This window comes from Triticum aestivum, chromosome 1A (genome assembly GCF_018294505.1).
Source record: "Triticum aestivum cultivar Chinese Spring chromosome 1A, IWGSC CS RefSeq v2.1, whole genome shotgun sequence".
Lineage (NCBI taxonomy): Eukaryota > Viridiplantae > Streptophyta > Magnoliopsida > Poales > Poaceae > Triticum > Triticum aestivum.
The window spans coordinates 516,327,070-516,348,001 of NC_057794.1; the positions used below are offsets into that span (position 1 = coordinate 516,327,070).

At 40.9% G+C, this 20,932-nt stretch overlaps 1 long non-coding RNA gene across 1 annotated transcript; it reads left to right on the forward strand.

Moving 5' to 3' along the window:
• Positions 1-18,154: 18,154 nt before the first annotated feature.
• LOC123061672 (uncharacterized) lies at positions 18,155-20,538 on the forward strand. The gene is made up of 2 exons (XR_006429218.1): positions 18,155-18,978; positions 20,317-20,538. It is a non-coding gene; the product is annotated as an uncharacterized lncRNA (long non-coding RNA).
• The last annotated feature ends 394 nt before the right edge of the window (positions 20,539-20,932 follow it).

The following is a 20,932-nucleotide window of genomic DNA, read 5'->3' on the forward strand; positions in this document are numbered from 1 at the left end:
AGTCTCTTTAGTATTTGGATCCAAGCATGGATGAGACTAGCAAGTTTTAGTCCCACTACTTTTAGTCATGGGACTAAAACGTATCTAAGCATGCTTTAAACAATTGATAGGTAGGTAGGTAGATTCTTCATAGATGGGATTGTATCGGCAAGGCAAGAAATCAATAGATTAAATACTCCCGGGCTACCAAGGAGTATTTTAAACAATTGATAGGTAGTTAGCCAGGTAGGTAGATTCTTCATAGATTTAATTCTGTCTTCATAGATGGAGTAGATGAAATCACTAAATAAGCGTTTCGTAGCCCATAAATAGCACATCGACTTCTGCAGGTGTAGAGAAACCCGCAATTGAAATTTACTACTCTAGTTGCTAGGTTGGAGATGAGAGCAACAATCTGAGTGTATCGAGTGCCATCGGCAGTTCAACTCCACAACAAGATTTGATGGGCATAGGAAGCATCCGAAATCTGAGAATCAGTAGAACCGCACATCAATGCATGAGGCTTTTCCCGTTCAGCTCGATTGCCGTCGGAACCGATGCAGTCTGGTCAGGTAGGACTCTGCTGTAGAGTTTAGGCCAACTCCACTGCACGACTTTAAATCTATATTCATTTTGTCTGAATTTTGTCCGCATGGGGTAGAAATAAAGACAACAAACGCTGGACAGAGGCCGCACAAACTCGCTGCGCCCAATGCTGCTACCCTAAATCTATACCCATTTTGTTCGGATTTTATCCGTATGGTGGGCCAGGTACAGAAAAGGAGAGAGTGACATATGCGGTTGAGGGCGGACACAAACGGACGACGAGGATGTGAAGACGTTCGCTTTCTGTCCGCTTTGGCCCCAAACCGAGAGCAACTTTGGTCTGAAAATGGGGCAAAAGCGGACACAGACCGGACGAAACGTCTGTATGCTCCCATGCGTTGGGTCGTTTGGTTTGTTTATTTTACCCCAAACAGACACAAACGGACGATTTGGAGGTAGAAATGGGTCATCTGCTGGAGTTGGCCTTAGACTCGTGAGAAAGGCGATATAACAGAAGTGCTCGCGCGCTCCGGTGATCTCGACTGGTAGTACAAGTCGAGGGATGTGTGCGACTGACAATACCGGCAACCTGAACGGAAATACAAATCCAATATATAAAACGTACTCCCTCTGTAAACTAATATAAAAGCATTTAAATCACTAAAATAATGATCTAAACGCTTTTATATTAGTTTACGGAGGGAAGTGACAGCTGATGGAGGCTGCGCGGGGCATGGTTCACCAAGGTGTGAACGTGGTACAAGATTTTGTTGTCGCCCCCGGGACTGTCTATTAACCTCGGATACCTTTCCACGGGCGGCGGCAGAACACTACTATAGAGGCGATTCTGGAGGAGATGGATGGATAAGTTGCTTGCCTTAAGAGATGGATTCAGATCTGATTCTGAGTTTCTTCTAGTTTAAATGTTGGATGTGCTTCCGATTCTTGCGCACATTTTTGCTTCTGACTTTGGGTGTGGGGACGTACTGATTGACAAGGCGGCTTCCATTGATGTGCCGGTGGATCTGTCAAATCACGCTGGTAATCTCGTCAATGGCAGTGATGTGTACGCTGCAGTAGTTGTGAGGTGCCTCTGCTGCGGACTTGGATAACTAGACGCTGAGAGATGACCCACAAACGCTTAGTGTGTGTTAGCCGTTTAGTGGTGTGGCAAGTCAGTCCACGGTGTGGTTGCTGAAGTTGTAGTTGGACACTACTCCTTTCATTCGGAATTACTTGTCACAGAAATAGATGTATCTAGACTTCTAGATACATCCATTTCTCCAACAAGTAATTCCGAACGAAGGGAGTACATGATATGGTTTGGCAGAGCACCCCTGGAGCGACCGCCGTGTGCCATGCGCCGGCAGAGTGTGTGCACTGGAGAAGAGCTTCAAGGGACTTGCTGAAAAAAAAAAACAGAAACGGTATTTGTTCCAACAGTTGGTAGTTCATTTGACTCACTGGGAGAAGAACATAAGGTTATTAGTTTGTAACAACCTGTACTTTTGGGAAATTAGCTTTGATATGAGGTATGGGAAGAGCCGACTGAACGTCGAGTGAACGAAGTGTATGCAGGAAATTTTGTGCAGCTGCTTAGTAAGGCTAACTCAGAATTATAGATTATAGGTAACGCCATGCCAACTCCTGAAACAATTAGATTATAGCTTGATGAACTGCACTTCATGGTTGTAATTTTGGATTATAATTTTCTTCCAGGATTAATTTTCTTCTAGTAATTTTTTTCAAGATGTTTGGAATTCATGGAAGTTTTTGCCTACTACATGCAACACATGAGTTTATCCCTTTCATGCTTGCTTTAGGGCTCAAAGAATTGGAAGTTTGTCTATGTTTGATGTGTTATGGTAGAAAGTATGATTCATCTCCTTGAACATGAGAAATATGTACTTCTTAGTGCTTACATCAAACAATTAATATACACATCAACACCTGTGATCAAAAATAGGGTCGGCCATTCACCCATAAATTATGCCTTCAAAGTCACGTTCATTCGTCATCAAAGGAAAGGATGAGAACTGCAGGTGTTCAAAGAATGACATATTGTTCTAGTTTGCTCTTGTGTCTGTTTATAGCTTTTAAATATGCGAGAAAATGAGCTAACCTGTTTGTTTTACACTGCGTAGATTCTCATTCTCCAATTAAAGGTGACGCTACAACCAGGTGCAATCGTTTGGACATAATCATCAAGAACTTGTTTATAGAGTTTGAATGGGATCTTAGCAATACACTTAAATTGTGATAGGTGGTATTTAATTAGGTTTATTTGAATACACTTCCATGTCCCTTGCCACAAAGGAGACGCCCTCCACAAATATGCCTACATGTGCCAGACCATGTAATCCAAACGGGCCAGCGAGCCTCGTCAGTTTTGGAGACAATGCTTAAATGGTGTATGTTGTGTCAATTCAAGATTTGGTATAGTAGTGACCAAATTGCAAATGTCATTTATGATAGACCCACTTGGATCGTGTAGGCTAGATCTTTCCGGTAACCTACCTTCCTTGGGTGCGGAAGAGCTCGATCCAGAGCCGGCCATGGTGATGTAGACGCCGGTGATAGCAGAGAGATCGAGATGGAGAGGTGGCAGTGGTGCTTCCCGTGAGCACTGCGATTGCCCTAGATCGGAAGGGGATATCGGTGGGGAGTCTAGCGGCGGGGTGAACCTCGTACCGTGTGCCCCGGCCCCCACCTCTTTATCTATCGCAGGTCACAGGGGCCCACCAACCATAGAACGGTTGGACGCCCCCGATCAGGGCGCGAATAGATCAGGGCCCGATGGGCCGTTGAGCCCACTCGGTGGAGAGATCAACCTAACATTCTCCCTCTTGATCTCAACTTTTACTTTTAACCTTATACTTTCTAGTTTATTTGTTTCATCACATATTGGTACATAGAGCATGTTTCATCGTCACAGCTTAATTGCTGTTAGAATCATACAGCTACAACATACGTTATGATCAGAGGCAAATTTTGTTCCTTTTGGGTCTATCCAGGAATCATAAGGCTTTTCCTTGAATCCATGCCGGCTAAGTGTTCCTTGAACACATTGGGTGGTAAGCCTTTCGTTAGCGGATCCGCAAGCATATCCTTTGTCTTTATATGCTCGAGACTTATAGTTTGATCCTGGATTTTATCTTTCACAACATAATACCTTATCTCTATTGTTTTGGCAGCATTACTCGACTTGTTGTTGTGAGCGTAAAATACTGCGGGTTGGTTGTCGCAGTACATCTTTAGTGGTTTGTGAATACAATCTACCACTTTCAAGTCGGGTACAAATTTCTTTAGCCATATCGCCTGCCCCGTGGCTTCGAAGCATGCTATGAATTCTGCATACATCGTGGATGATGCAACTATTGACTGTTTGGAGCTTTTCCACGAAATAGCTCCCCCAGCGAGAGTGAAGACGTATCCTGACGTGGATTTTCTATCATCTCTGTCCCCCGCAAAATCTGCGTCTGAATACCCTTTTATCTCTAGGGAATCACTTCTCCTGTATATTAGCATGTAGTCCTTCGTGCCTTGCGCATAACGCAATGCTTTCTTTACCATCTTCCAGTGCTCCATGCCTGGATTCTCTTGATATCTACCGAGTACCCCGGTGATAAAAGCTAAGTCAGGGCGAGTGCACACTTGTGCATACTGTAAGCTGCCAACTGCCGAAGCATATGGTACTGCTTTCATTTGATCGATCTCGTACTAGTTCTTGGGACATTGGAATTTCCCAAAACTATCGCCCTTGACTATAGGAGCAGGTGTGGCTTTACTCGCATGCATATTATACTTTTTAAGAACCTTTTCTAAATATGCTTTCTGCGATAGTCCTAAGACTCCATTGTTCCTATCTCGGTGAATTTCTATGCCCAAAACATATGATGCTTCACCAAGGTCTGTTATGTCAAAATTTGAGGATAAGTATTTCTTTGTTTCTTGTAGTAGACTAACATCACTACTAGCAAGCAGGATATCATCCACATACAAGATTAGGAAAATATATTTCCCATTTTTAAACTTTGCATAAATGCAATTATCCTCAATATTTTCTTTAAATCCAAAACTTTTAATCGTTTGATTAAACTTTAGATACCACTGCCGAGAGGCTTGTCTTAATCCATAAATGGATTTCTTCAGGCGGCATCCCATATTTTCCTTGCCTTCCATGATAAAACCCTTAGGTTGTTTCATGTAGACATTTTCTTTTAAATCACCATTCAGAAATGCCGTCTTAACATCCATTTGATGTAACTCTAAATCAAAATGAGCAACTAATGCCATTATGATTCTGAAGGAATCCTTACATGAGACTGGAGAAAATGTCTCATTGTAATCTATCCCTTCTCTTTGTGTAAATCCTTTTGCCACGAGTCGTGCTTTATACTTTTCTATATTCCCTTTAGAGTCATACTTAATTTTGTAGACCCATTTACAGCCTACTGTTTTGGCTCCTTTAGGAATTTCCTCTAAGTCCCAAACATCTTTGGAACTCATCGATTTCATCTCGTCTTCCATTGCCTTCATCCACTTTGATGAATGAGAGCTTCTCATGGCTTCTTCATATGAGGTGGGATCTTTTTCCATATGAACCATTTCTGTGTTATAAACTTTAAAGTCAGTAGAAATAGCTGACTTTCTTGGTCTTGTAGACCTTCTAAGGGCCTCAGTTTCTGGCACATTCTGTGCCTCAACTTCTGGCACTTCTTCTAAAATTTGTGTTGCACCTCCCTTTCATGCTCAACAACGGGTTCAGTCGGCTCCTGACGGACAGGTTCCGGGTCTACCCCCAAGTTGTCATGGGTGGAGTTGCAACTGGTAGTGAGAAAAATGGCTCCTGAATCATCGGATTAGGTGCATGCACCCTCTTCTCCTCAAGATCAATTTTCCGAGCTACCAAGCTCCCCCTCATCATTTCGTCCTCAAAGAAGACTGCATGTCTCGTTTCTACAAACTTTGTATATCTGTCTGGGCAGTAGAAACGAAAACCTTTTGATCTGTCTGGATAGCCAATGAAGTGGCAACTTACTGTTTTGGGATCTAACTTTGCAATGTTTGGATTAAACATTTTGGCCTCAGCAGGACACCCCCACACCTTGAAGTGATGTAGCGAGGGCACCCTTCCTGTCCATAGCTCATACGGTGTTTTGGGCACCGACTTGCTTGGTACTCTATTGAGAACGTGAACGACGGTTTTAAGCGCCTCCATCCATAATCCCAATGGCAAGTTGGAATAACTCATCATGCTGCGCACCATATCCATAAGTGTACGGTTGCGCCTTTCAGCTACTCCATTTTGCTGAGGTTCACCCGTCATTGAATACTGGGCTACTATGCCAGTCTCCTGTAAGAACTTTGCAAAAGGTCCAGGGAGTTGGCCATATGGAGTGCGCCGACCGTAGTACTCTCCCCCACGGTCGGACCTTAGTATCTTTATTCTTTTATCATGCTGATTTTCAACTTCAACTTTGAATATTTTAAATTTATCCAACGCTTTAGATCTTTCTTTGATTGGATAAATATAACCATAGCGAGAGTAATCATCTGTGTTGAACGAGTCATATCCATCCACACTTTTCACCGGAAATGGTCCACAAATGTCAGTGTGGATGATTTCTAGTGTGCTTGTGCTATGGATTGCACCTTTTTTGATTTGTTTTATATACTTTCCTTTAATGCAATCTACACATTGTTCTAAGTCTGAGAATTCTAACTGTGGAAGAATTTCACTTTTGACTAATCTTTCTATTCTCCCCTTCGAAATATGGCCCAAGCGACAGTGCCATAATTTCGATGAGTCGAATGTTCTCTTTCTTTTCTTTTGTTCTTTATTCGACGCGGAAACATGTTCATTCACATTGCATACAGAATGCACTTTTTCACGAAGTGATAACAAATAAAGCTCATCATGTAGTAAAGCATTACCAACATAAGCATTATTATACCAGATGGCACACTTGCCATGTCCAAAATAACACTCATAATTTTCTTTGTCCAAACATGAAACGCTAATTAAGTTTCTATTACATGAAGGAACATAAAGAACATCTCTAAGTAGAAGCTTGAATCCATCAGCTAACTCCAAGGAGATGTCGCCGACAGCTTCAACTTCCGCTTTTATTCCATTGGCTACTTCAATGCCTCCTTCTCTTCTTAGCGTAGTCCGGGTCGAATGGAATCCCTGTAAACAATTTGCAACATGAACAGTTGCCCCTGAGTCAATCCACCAAGTAGATTTCGAAAACTGTGTGTACAAGGATTCATTAACTAAGGAAACAATGTTGTTACCTTGCTTTGCCATTAAGGACTTCAGCCAAACAGGGCAGTCTTTCTTGTAATGCCCGGTCTGCTTACAGTGGAGACAAGTGTCTTTGTCCACTGGGAAAGACTGTTGCTGACGCTGATGCTGATAGGGAGCTTTTCCTTGTGGCTTTGAAGGAGAACTTTTGTTGTTTTGATTGTAGTTCTTTTTCTTGTAATCCTTCACATAGTTGAGTGTTCCACCATGTGAAGCTTTTAGTCTGTCCTCTTCTTGGACACACATAGCAATTGTCTTTTCTATGTCCCATGTTCCAGGTGACATATTATAGTTCACAACAAAAGTTTCAAACTCCTTTGGCAGTGAAGCCATGACCAGGTGGACCAGGAGCTTTGGTTTGATCTCCAGATCCTCATCCATGGGCTTTAACTTTGCTGCCATATTGCTCATCCTCAGGATGTGCTCTCTTATTCCACCACCTGTGTATTGTTCTGTCACAAGTTGTTTTAACACCTGGGTGGCATATATCTTTGAAGAGCCAGTGAACTGGCTCTTTATTTTTGTCAGCAACTCCCCTGCGGAAGTGCACTCTGCAATGGAGCCCACAATGGTGCTCTCAATTGTATTCTTTATAAAGGCCATGCATTTTTTATTTGCATTGACCCACTTTTGGTTGTCTATGATGTAGGACATCTCCAAAGGAGCATAATTCCCCTTCTTTTTAGCCCATGCAGCATCATCATCAGCAGTCTCTCTTACTGGCTCTGTAGGTCTGACCGGCTGTGGTTCATCCAGAACCCAGTCCAGATCAGCACAAACAAATGCCAGTTCAACTTTCTTCCTCCACTCAGTGTGGTTGTCACCTCTGAGTGTCGGAACTTCTTTTAGGCAATTCATCAAGTGAAAGCCTCCTGAAATCACAATTTAAGTGACATTAATATAACAATCATATGCATTAATCTAACGTTGGTCAAATTAAACATATAATTGTCTATGCAATTAAATCTATATTACCGTTGGGCAAAATATTAGAAATAAATGCACCTTTAAATTTCAATAATAAAACATGATCATGTCATTAAACAACGTTGGTCATAAAAAATAACATAATCGTATTCATTTTAATAATCACTTTAACATGCTCTTAAAAAACTTAATACTATATAAACTTTTATTTTCTGTGTAAAAGAGCATTAATTATTTATGCAGTGGAAAAATATTCATGAACTTTTTTAGAAACAGTTCTTTGACTTTTCTTTTTCTGTACTTTTGAATAAAACCATATAAAAATGACAGAGACTAAATAAAAGAAGAAAAAACTGCAGCAGAGCCGGGCCCAGCCCAGCTCGCACGGCAGCGCCCGCAGCTGTTGGCCTTGTCCCAGCGCTCGCGGTGGCACCCGCGGCTGGCGGCCTCGGCCTAGCCTGGACTGCTGCCAGTCCTTCCCTCTCGGCCCAGTAGGCCCGTGGAGGCTTAGGTTTTCAATCGGGACCGTCAAACGTGATCGGACGATCGCCCGTGCTCCTCGGTCGAACAAAACGAGCCAGCTCCCGCGGGAGGGGGAAATCCTAGTCATTTTCTTCCCCTCCCCCGCGCTGCTCTCTGCATCTCTCGCTTCGTGACGGCGGAGTCAAGGAGCTTCGCTCCGGCCGCCCGGTCCGGCCGTCGGCGTCGGCGTCGACTGCCGCTGCGCCGCGTGCGCCTACTTTCCCTTCCCTTTCCCTTCTTCTTTCTTTTCCTCTGTGCTGTCGGGGAAAAAGGGCAGCGCCCTTGTCGGCCGCTCCGGCCGCCGGCGACGGCGGCGAGAGCCACCGCGCCCCGCTGTGCTCTCCTTTTCCCTTCCCCCTTCTCTCACCCATCCACCACCTCCTCCTTCGTGCAAAAAAAGAGAGAGACTCGAGAGGTCCTGCGCCATCAAACACAGCGCCCCCGCTGATCCCTTTGGCGGCGTGCGCGAGCCCACGAGGGTGAACGCGCCGCCGTCAAATGGCTTGGTGGTGGTGCTCTTTGCCCCTGAAAAGGGGTGGTGTTCTTCTTCTCGATGCCTCGGCTTGCCGATGCGTATCGAGATAGAGAGGAACGGCGCGGCCTTGCGGCGGCGCAACTTTTCTTTGCCCTTCTTTTCCCATCTTTTTCATTTTGGGGTTAGGGTTGTTCGGGGGGAGGAAACTTTCTTTCTCTGTTTTATCTTTTTATCGAAAATCATCTAACCAAGATGGCTTTGATACCATTGATAGACCCACTTGGATCGTGTAGGCTAGATCTTTCCGGTAACCTACCTTCCTTGGGTGCGGAAGAGCTCGATCCAGAGCCAGCCATGGTGATGTAGAGGTCGTTGATAGCAGAGAAATCGAAATGGAGAGGTGGCAGTGGTGCTTCCTGTGAGCACTGCGATTGCCCTAGATCGGAAGGGGATATCGTGGGGAGTCTGGCGGCGCGGTGAACCTTGTACCGTGTGCCCCGGCCCCCACCTCTTTATCAATCGCAGGTCACAGGGGCCCACCAACCATAGAACGGTTGGGCGCCCCCGATCAGGGCACGAATAGATCAGGGCCCGATGGGCCGTTGAGCCCACTCGATGGAGAGATCATCCTAACAATTTCCTCTCACTGATGCCATCTTTAGCTAAAGAAAGTGATATTTTTTTATAGATGGTAGATTCTTCATAGTTGGGATATGTATCAGCAAGGTAAAAACACATTAAAATAGGTGAAACCATTAAATAAGTGTTTGGTAGCCACTTATGCACTGACGTAGACATGCCCATAAATAACACATCGACTTCTGCAGGTTTAGGGAAACCCGCAATCAAAATTTCCTAGTAGCCCCACCATCTCATAATATAAGATCATTTTGCAACCTAAAACAACTTGCAGAACGATTTTATATTAGAGGACAGAGGGAGTAGTTGCTAGGGAAAAGGTTGGGGATGAGAGCAACATAATCTGAGTGTATTTGAGTGCCATCGACTGATCGGCAGTTCAAATCCACAATAAGATTTGATGGGCAGGAAGCATCGGAAATCTGAGTATCAGTAGAACCCGCCATAAATTCCTGAGGCTTTTCCCTTTCAGCTCTCCTGTCGTCCCAATTGATGCACTATGATCGGGCACTTGGACTGTACTCAAGAGTTTAGAGGACTCCTCTTTGAGTTGGCTTGGAATGAGAGGCCCGCGAGTTCATACTCTCAGGAATGCGGTATGATAACTCTGCATGTGTGGTTTGTTCAGTTTATTTGGTTCAGTAGATATAATTTTTCAGTTTTTATGGTATTGCTACTTTGATAAATACGGTATGATATTAAAATATGGCTTGGAATGTATATACGAAAAAACAGTATAGTTTTTGTATATATACCATATTAACCAACCTTTTTCCCTGTCTCACCAAAGCACGGAGGTCAACATACAGTTTTTGTTTGTTTTTCCGCCCTTTTTATTTTCTTCCTTGAAAAATATATAAATACATATATTTTAAGAACAAAATGTGCCAAAGATTTTTTTTCCGCAGATTTGAAAAATGTTAACACAATGTAAACTTTCTGTTTGTCCATTTTTTAAATGTAGATAGAATTAAAAAATGTTTGTGACTTTAGAAAGAATTTCACGCGTTTCGAAAACATTGTACGTGGCATTTAAAAAATGTCTTCGTAGTTAAAGGAAAAACTTGTATCATTCAAAAAGATGTTCCCAACTTTCAAAAATAGGTTTGTAATATTTAAAAAAACAGGTTTATGCAATAGCAAAAATTCTCGCACAATTTTCATGTTTTGTATCATACAAAAAATGTTTCAATTATGTATTTGTAAATTATTTAATGTATTCAAAGAATGTTCAAAAACACGTATTTCAAAAAATGGTAATCATATATTTGAACTAATTAAAACTTGTATACATATGTTTTATATGTGTACCAAAAAATAAGATATGTATGAAAAAAATAGACATCAAAACATATATTTAATAAAATGTTAATCATGTTTTTAAAATCTTAAATGTGTGTAAAAATGTATTATATATAATTCATTTTATTATATATCACGCTATTGTGTGTGTGTGTGTGTGTGTGTGTGTGTGTGTGTGAAAACAATAGACATAAAACATATATTGAAAAATGTAAATCATGGTTTAAAAATGTTAAGAATTTATATAAAATATTCCTAAATATATAGAAATAATGTACAATGTGTACGAAGACATACAAATGTTTTGCTAAAAAAACGAAAAAGGAAACAAAACATATAAAGAAACAAGGAAAACCGAAGAAAAAAAGACACCTGTAGGGCCAGTGCATAATAGTCACGCCGCCACAGAACAGCCACACAACGTACTTTTTTCGTTTTTCTATTTTCTATGTATTTGATGTATTTCAAAACTTAATTTCCTGAAAAAAATCACAAATTCTACCGCACATTAAAAAATGTTAATACGGTGTAAAAAAAGTTGTTCACACAAATTATAGAAAACATTGCTAACATTAAAAACATGTTCATGCCATATAAAAAATATTGATAACAGTAAAACAATGTTCGCCAAATTCAGAAAGAATGTTTCGTATCGTTCAAAAAAAATTATGCGGCATTTTTTAAGTTTTCATGTGCTTCATAAAATGTGTTCTTGACATTTAAAAAAATTAAAATGTAAACAAATGTTCACACAGTTGTTTTTCACATAATCCAAAAAAAGTTCAATATGTGTTTAAAAAACTATGGTTAGCTCATATTGAAAAAAATGTTCGAAAACATATACCTGAAAAATGTTAATAATCTATTTGAATAATATTTAACGTGGTTTAAGCAATGCTCCTAATGTATACACAAAATGTAGTTGATATCGGAACACAAATTTAAAAAACTATCAATCATGTAATTATTATTTTAAATATGTATAAAAACGTGCTTGATCTAAACAAAAAACTGTTAAATTGTGCATGAAAAAATAGGCATTTATTGATAAAAAGGGAAAAGGGAAAACAAGAAAAAACCAATAAAGAAAACTGAAACCCAATGAAAACTGACACAGAAAATCATAGAATACCGACACGAAGCCCAAAGAAAAAAAAGGAAAACAGCATATAAAACAAAAAACAATAAAAGGTAAAAAAAACTCTGGAAGTTTCTAAATCCGGTGCGAACCATTCTATAGAACCTTCCTAAAATTGTTTTAATTGCCTTGCTCGTGCACCCATGCGCCAAAGGCAAGTCCATGGTAGAGATCGAAGTTAGCGAGAAATAGACCTAGCAGCAATTGTGCATTTGTGTTGGTATGCATGTCTACCAAAATTGTACCACCTCGCTACTTTATGAGAGATGACTAAGGTGAGATGCCTATAAGGGGTCTGGGTGGTGGGAAGCTTGCACAGCTCATGCGCAAGTGCCCAACACATCATGGTGTTGCGAATTCTCAAAAAAAAATCAAGTTGCTGCGTATTATATCATAGAGAAAAGTAAAGAAAAAAGCAACATATTTATGCTTGGTTAGTTCAGTTAACCGATGTTTGCTTCGGTAATTATCGATACGAAAGTTCTGAATGTTATGGAAATCTCGTACCATGCTGAAAACCAAAAAGTGGACTAATCAAGTTTTTGTGCTAGGTTAAATTTTTCTCAGTTTGATACTTCAGTTCGGTTTTGAAATGCACATGGTGAACTGTGGAGAGCCAAAGCCTCAATCTCGCTTATGCTAGCCCATGAGGTCGTGATTATGAAACAAGAAGGCCAGTTGGAGAACTTGTCCCAACCAAATTAGTTAAATTACTTGGTTTAGCAAAGCTGGAAATTTCTCCACACTGCAGCTATTCATATCAACAAATTACGTGTGGCTACCACAAGATCATCATTAATCTCACAACTATTCATCTCATCTCACTAACTATCCATGTCTTTAGCCTACCTATTTTTAGCATTGTTCCAGTAGTAACGCGTGGGTTATATTCTCGTTAATGGAAAAGGAGGGACACCAACATGTAAAGTGGTACTCCCTCCATCCTAAAATAAGTGTCTCAACTTTGTACTAACCTTAGTACAAAGTTGTACTAGAGTTGAGACACTTATATTGGGACGGAGGGAGTATGTTTTACCTCTCCTTGTAGCCTGAGCAAAGAGATAAACAACATGCCCAGTCGCTATATTGCTCACCTCACCACTACAACACAAAAAATTGCATCTGTAGCATCTCACCTATCAGTTATGCTAGCACAATGGTTATGATATTAAACGAGGGTGGATTTTCGAAATATTGGTGTATTGCACCCCTCATTTGTACCATGCAACATTGTATTGAGATTTGTGCTATGAACGAAATATAGTACATGGAAATTTCTCCTTTTTATTTCTCCAAAAATATATGGACTTGAAACTTTCACAAAACTTTCAGAATTTTATGTGCACCATAAATAATTAATATAAATTAACTTAATCTAAATAAATCTCATTTTATATATTTACGCTGGAGCAAAACATCTGGTTTATTTTCACACATTAAAAATCTAATGTTTCATTGACCCAAGAAGTATCCATATATTGTCTCATTTGGGAGAAATAAACAAAAATCAAAGATAAGGGAGTGTACTGCACACACATTTCCATTAAATATCAATTAAAATTATTCGAAAATAGCTACTTATTCCACCAATCCAAAATAATTTTTTATCCTAAAAAAACACATATTATATTTGATTATAATATAATTGTAAATATACTTAGAATGTAAGTAGCATTTCTCTTGCATGGTACTCCCCCCGTCCGAAAATACTTGTCATCAAAATGGACAAAAGGGATGTATATAAAACTAAAATACATCTAGATACATCCCCTTTTATTCATTTTGATGACAAGTATTTCCGGACGGAGGGAGTAAGAGATATATAATTAGTGTGATTGATGAGGTGTGGCATGTGTGGTGAGTTTGGGTATGTGCATGTTGAGAGAGAATATAAATAACATTTCCCATGTATGTTAAGAGAAATAATTAGTGGGGTGATGGAGTTGCATGTGTGGTGTTGTGGCATGTGTGCATGTTGAGAGAATTGAGATAGTGGGGATCAACTACTTATGTATACAGGATTAGGTATCATACTGACCAAATTTTAAATGGTAATTTCTCTCACAAGTGCCACCTTTGGAGGAAGACAGTGTAAAAAAAAACTAGATAGAAAGGTTCCTCATAATTGGGACTTAACCGACAAAGTAAAATGAAAGCATCAAATTAAATAGGTGAAATCACTAAATGAGGGTTTGGTATATACTTATTCACTACCATATATGTGAACATAAATAACACATCGATTTCTACATGGGTAGGCCAACCAATTACCAAGATGTACTACTATAGTTACCAGGGAAAAATGTTGGAGAGGAGAACAACAAACATGTGTCCAGAGTACCATTGACAATTCAATTCCACTAAATCTGATGGGTATAGGAGGCATTGGAAATTTGAGTATTTGTTGCAGTCCCAAAGTCTGCACGAGGTCTTTCTCGTTTGGTGATGTTGCAACTGTAATTGACGCATTTGCATTGAATACCATGACTCTGCTCAATATTTTAGACTCAAGCACTTCCTCTTGTCCTGGAATCAGAGGAACGTGCGTTTAGACTCAGGAATGAGGCCATCTCCCCTTTCGTGAGGTTCCGGTGCACTTACCAGAACAACTTTCTTGGAAAAGGAACTGTTGCCATTCTATCATGCATCACGTGCAGTGAACATAATACTTGAGTCTTTTCATCTGTGAATAGACTGGCAACCTCCATAGGGCATATTGTATTCTTGCACATCTATGCTGGATCGCAAGTAAATTCCACTTTCTTAATTAATAGAAGAACATAAGTGTTGTATTTCAGAAGAAAAAACTCCATTCTGGAGAGCCAAAGCCTCAAGCTCGCTTATCTAGCCCATACCTCTGAACAAGAGGCCCACTCTTGCAATCTATCCAAACGTGTTTAGCTAAAATAAAACGCAAAAAATGTCCCTACACGGTGGCTAAATTTCCTAATGTCCACTTCTTGCAGGGGATGAAAGAAAATAGATTTAACAACTAAAAGACTCGAGAATAACACGCCTCTATTTTCTGATAAATAATAAAGAGCTATGAATATTTTGGGTCGGTTATGGAAAACATAGCATTATTGTAGTTGGTTTACTGGTTGACAAATTGGAGCACTATACTCGCACCTATGTGCATACAACTATGCTGCTGTGTATGCAACCTCTTTGTCAATCGACTACTTCGGCTATGACAACTTCTTTGATCAGACTACTTCGGCTACAACCATTTCGGTCGTACTACTAAGGTGATGAGCACTTTGATTTCACCACCATGAGCACCGGCTAAAAGCATGCTTCTGTTACCTTTGTGACCAACACATATCTAATTGTCATGTTGATACTGGTATTTGTGTTTGTTCCATATGCAAATATGTTAATGTGCTAGTTTATTTCTGGCATGGACTTGCATCTCTAATATCTCACATATTACCATCTCTAGCCATAATTTTTTTTTGTGATATGAAATTTCATCACACTTATTCAAATATTACTATTCCAACAATCTAAATCAATATTTTGTTCACTATTTTATTTCTAGATTTGTGGCGGCTCTAAAATCGAACCCTTTATAGATGTGCACTTCAAGATATCTCATACCAAAACAATGTTGTTGTTATGAACATGTACCAAGTGGTTGATGTCTGTTTTGTGTATTCCATTATTACCGTGATTGAACACAAGTTGGCAGGTGAATATTTACATACGCGTGATACCAAATGTTTGTGGGTGAGCTTGAAGCAAAATTCGGCGCAACCGATGTTGGCGGTGAGTAGTATGTAATAGTGCGGTATCATGACCACAAAATGGTTACCCCACAAAAAAATGACCACAAAATGGTTGACCATCGTCACATAGTTGAGCAGACTCGTGAAATACACAGTGCATTGCTAAGGAACTCAAACTCCTTGTGTATGCTTTATCATACAAGTTTGTCACTCGGCCATTCTTTCCAAGTTTTCTCCATCTTGGACGAGGGACTTTGTCACTTCTATCAAACACTAGAGATAGGGGATCTCCATTGGCGATCTCATCGAAACACTCTAAGATAATAAAGTGACACTCTAGCACCGACATGGTGCAAAAAGTTCCCTCAAAAGTTCAATGCAAACGACAAAACCTTTAAACTACCAACTTCTTGAAGAGAGATAGGACAAGTAGAAAGACCCTTGATGGGTGTGTATCTCTCTTTTTGGGTTGGGTTTAGGGGATTGCAAGGACAAGAGGAGCATCACGGGATGGTATGTCATTGTGTCCGATATATACATCTCCCAGCTCCTCACTTAAGATTCATCCTCATCTTCTTGTTCCTCATAACATACTGCTCACATTGATCCTTTAATGTAGTTGTTGCTTAGGTGTATATCATACTTAAGATAAATTTGTCTTTGGATACTACACATAATCTAACACAAGAACTCTTGTTCCTCTCACAAGCCATGCGAGAGATCCACATGACTTATACCAGAATCCAATTGTTACGTGTGGAATTAATCCGGTGAATTTTGCAACCTAGGAATAACACCATTGCTTGTAGAGTCCTTTTGACGTTTAATCAGGATTACTCCAATATGACTTCTCGCATCTGTGGAGTAGTGATGTTAATTCACACACGTGTTAATTCATCTTAAACCATGTGCATGATGCATAGAAATAAAAGACGTTCTCTCATGGTTTTCATGCATGTATTGAGTTATCTAGGTTTTTTCTCCCTCATGGTGGAGAGGCTTGGATATTCTTGATGCTAAAAGTGCATACAGTATTCATTTCTAATACTTAACCTTTAGTGTTTGCCATTCATATCTCAAGATGGACATGCATTGCAATGCTCGCTTTTATGTTATAGTCTAGTCTGATAACACAATAAACTACTCCGACTTTTTCTGGTGCCGCCTCACCATTCAACCACACGATGGATCTATAGGCTTCTAAGCATGGTGGGCATCAGCATGCTGACTCCCTAGCTAGCCATCGCAAGGGCCTCGCCTCATTGATCGCTCTAACCGCTTGGACGATTTGGAGACATTGCAATACATGTATCTTTGATGATGCACCATGGCACGCCCACCTGGTCCACACCAACCAAGAGGATGCATGTACCTGGGCAAAAGCCGATGGTAGAGGGCTAAGCAACACCCCTCCCCCCTCTACTCGAATGCGTCCTCATACGCGCCTTATAGCGTACGCATCACAGGGATTAGCACTGTGTAATTTTTACCAAATGGAATGAAACACACCGCAAAAAAGATTTGGCCTTAGTGTAGAGTAGTGCTATTGTGAGGAAAGAAATACAATACTACTTCCTCCGTAAACTAATTTCTAAATGAAAGGGATATCTGATAAATGTTACATTTCTAAGGAACATGACCGAATGATCTTTGGTTCCTTGGATGTGCCCGTGTGAACAGATGTCTTTAGTTTTTCATACTAATTTGCATGCGGATGTCTCCAACTAAATTTAATTGTGCATTCATGCATATAAGACGAACAAATGATGTCAGCAAAGATTTTATTATAATTGAAAATTCAAAATGTTTTGTAGCTCAAACCATTGAAAACTGCTTTCACATAAAGAATTCGTCACGACGAGATCTCCAAAACTAAATCTCATGTTCATATGTTTCGACGGCTTTTATTTTTGGGTAAAAAAAGCTACCACGCATATGCCATGTAATTTATCACGGCTGTGGTACATAACTTATCATATTGTTTACACTGAAAAATTAGGCATAAAAATGATTCCTCCAACCTTCTATCCACATGCACATGTATGCATGCACTAGAGAACAACAAAGTTAATGTCATCTTAGATTCTCATATTTCAAACCTTCAAAATGTTTTATAGTTCAAACTATCGATCCGACTGAAAATTTATTTTCACATAAAAGATCTATCAGGACGAGACCATCGAAACTAGATCCCTTGTTGTTATGTTTCAACTACTTTTTTCGGTCAAAAAGTTACCATACTTTGGCTAAGTAAGTTATTTGCTCCGCTATGTGTGTATTACCATGCTATTTATGTATGAGTTGTCGGGGGGTGTTTTTTAACATTTTTTCCCAGGTAAAAAAGTTATCACACTTGGGCTACATAGGTTAGCATGTCTGCAGTGCGTATATTACCATGCTATTTACATATAAATTATCGAGGTATATGTTTACAACAACTATTTTTCTTGGGGTCAAAGTTATCGGCTACCGCAACATTTTCTACCTAAGTTATGAGGTATGTGGTGCATATCTCTATCTCTATCTCTACCTACTAATAAACCAGCGATGGCTTCTGGTGGTACGTCATCCGTGTTTTTGCAAAAACGCCCCTCGGTTTCTTTGAAATGAACCCGCAGTCCAAGTTAGAAAACATCTGGGCCAAAGCCAGTCGAGTGCCGCCCGCCCGTACGCCGCTCCGCAGCCACGCGCCCGAGGTCGAGCTCCCGAGCGCGCCGCCGCCTCGACCTCGCGACCCGCCGGCGACCGGATCCTCGCCGAAGATGAGTGCCTCCGTGCCCTGCTCCCTCCTCTCTTCCTCTGTCTCCTCTCACCTCGCTCATCCCCCGATCTCTCTGTCCCCAGAACGAACAGGAGCATGCCATGGCCTCGGATCCGCGCCGCCGTCGCCGGAGAACATCGTTCGCCACCGGTTCTTCGACCACAACTACCGGATCAAGTTGCCCCGCCTCCGATCTACCCGTTCCCGGCCACCCCAACCTCGCCTCGTCGTCGGGCGCGTAGAGAGACGGCCATGACCGCCGGATTCCCGAGCGCCGCCGGCCAAGGTCTTGGAGGAGACCGTCGAGGTCTTGGAGGGGTGGTTCTGGAGCACAAGCTGCGGCGAGTTGTCGGCTATGTGACAGAGGAGACCCCCGAGGTCTTGCAAGGGTGGTTCTGGAGCGAAGTGGGATGTGTGTCAGGTGAAGGACTCCCTTGTGGCGAACGGCGCTGGGTGCTATCAGCTGAGAAGGCTTCAGGCCGGACCATGGATGGTGCAGCGGGTGAGAGTTGGGGCAGACGGCGAGTGCGGTGGATGCGGATGCCGCCTAGGTTCTGTTGATATCGACATGGAGGATACATAGAGTTTGCTGACTCTATTTCTGGGTTGGCCCTTGAGAGGGAAACCAAGGCAAAATTCAGCCAATTTCAGGTGCATATATATCTATCCCATGGGTTTGAGTCCCTAGCTAACTTGGAGCATTGCACGTATTGTTAAATATAGTTAGTTTCTTTAGTTTACTGGCAATAATTGTGATAAGCAGAGAAGATAGGTGCTTGGTTTTATTTTGATAAGTAGCTGGCATGATGTGATTTACTAAGTATTAATTTGGAAAAACTAGGCCTGGAGATAATATGCCTCCCCGTTTGCCGAGGATAGTGACTTGTGCCGTGATCAAATTCAATAGGTTTATATGATAAGCTTCTTCATCTATCTTAATTTTTACCTCCGTTTATAGAACTCTGGTTGTGTTAACAGTTTGAGACGTCCTTAAAGACCTTGTGGTTGATTTCCATGTCTGCACGATAATTGCTTGCTGAAGTAACTGGTCCTTCAGCTGTACACTGCAGTTAGGGAAATCCATAATCTTCATATACTTAAAGCATGACATTTACCTGGAGATAGTGTGCCTCCCTGTTTTGTGCAACAACTGATTGTGGTGATATACTGTGGCCAAATTGAATGAGCTTATACGATTAACTTCTTCATCCACATTTTCAGTTTGGTTTATGGAAATTGAACTACTGTCGTGTTAACACACTCAGCCAGCGCGTCGACACACTCTATCAGCCTCGTGGGGCTTGCAGGTTAAGTAGGTTGCGCCCACTCCATCAGGATGTCCTCCCCCACTGTTAGTGTTAACTGATTAATCATGCACATCCATTGAAGCAAAGATTCAGACAAATGTTTGATTCACTATAATTAATCAATCAGTAAAAGACCAATTGTTTAATCCTACTAGCTAGACATTCCATCCATCCAATCCAGTGAGTTTAAATTGATTAATCCTGCACATCCTTAATTTATGAAGAGTAATGAAAATATTTTGGTGTTGGAGGAGCAGCCAGCAAGTGTAGTTTGCAAACCAAATGCAGTTTCTATGGAGAACACTGATTTGCGACCTCAGCTCAGCCATATTGAACAGATTGATTACTCTATGAAATATGAGTTAGCCCATAATAGTAATGCCACTCCAATATTGGAGTTAGTATTGATTGAGCTGAGAAATTTACTTGATGATGAAAGGAACGGCTTGCCTCAAAATTTGCAAAATAACTTCTCCAAGCTCTCAGTAGAGAAGCAATAATGTGACTCTCAGGTGCCACTCTGAGAGAAAAGCTCGAGATGCTTTGGCAATGGCAAAATAAAGGGAAGTAATTGCTACGGACGCCAGCTAGGTGTTCATCTGCCTATTTGATTACTGTTTTCTGCTCTTAATAATGCTTCCGTTTTCCTTTTTTTTAGAACCCTTCTTTTGTACTCCTACAGATAGCAGATGAAAGGACAAGGGTGAAGAAGTCAAGCTATTGGAGAGGTCAATTGAGGAGATCGGAAGTACTTTATGTGCTTTCAAAAGTATCTTTATTCAGTTTGAGTGGATTTTGTGGCCTAACTTCCAGACTAGCACTTTGGAAGAAGTTAGAATTTCTGTTAATACGACTTTAGTTTAGCCTGACTGAAATAAGGGGCAATACTTAATTTTGTACTGTATGTATATGTGTACTTTGCTGTTTGCTCAAATCTACATCTTAACACCGCCCTATTTTCAGGGATTCAAATTTCCAGGCTGGAATCAACAAGCCCACATAATCTTCAGTCTTTCACAATTATGTTTTGCTTCATGTTCTATGATCAGGTTGTAATCTGCTGGTGTGGTGCTACCCTGCTTTGATTTGGGGATTCATCTGGGATCTAATTTTGACTGAACAAAGCTGGTTTGTTGGCTGCTGGCTGGTGTCACCCGATGGTACTGTGCTACAGAGAGATGTTTTTCCAGCAATAGAAGTGGCCAGTTAGTTAAGTTGAGGATTTGTGCGTCCTCTCAGGCCTGTAGCTTGTGGTTTCAGTCGGATAGTTAAAGTTGCATTTTCAATCGGACACATGT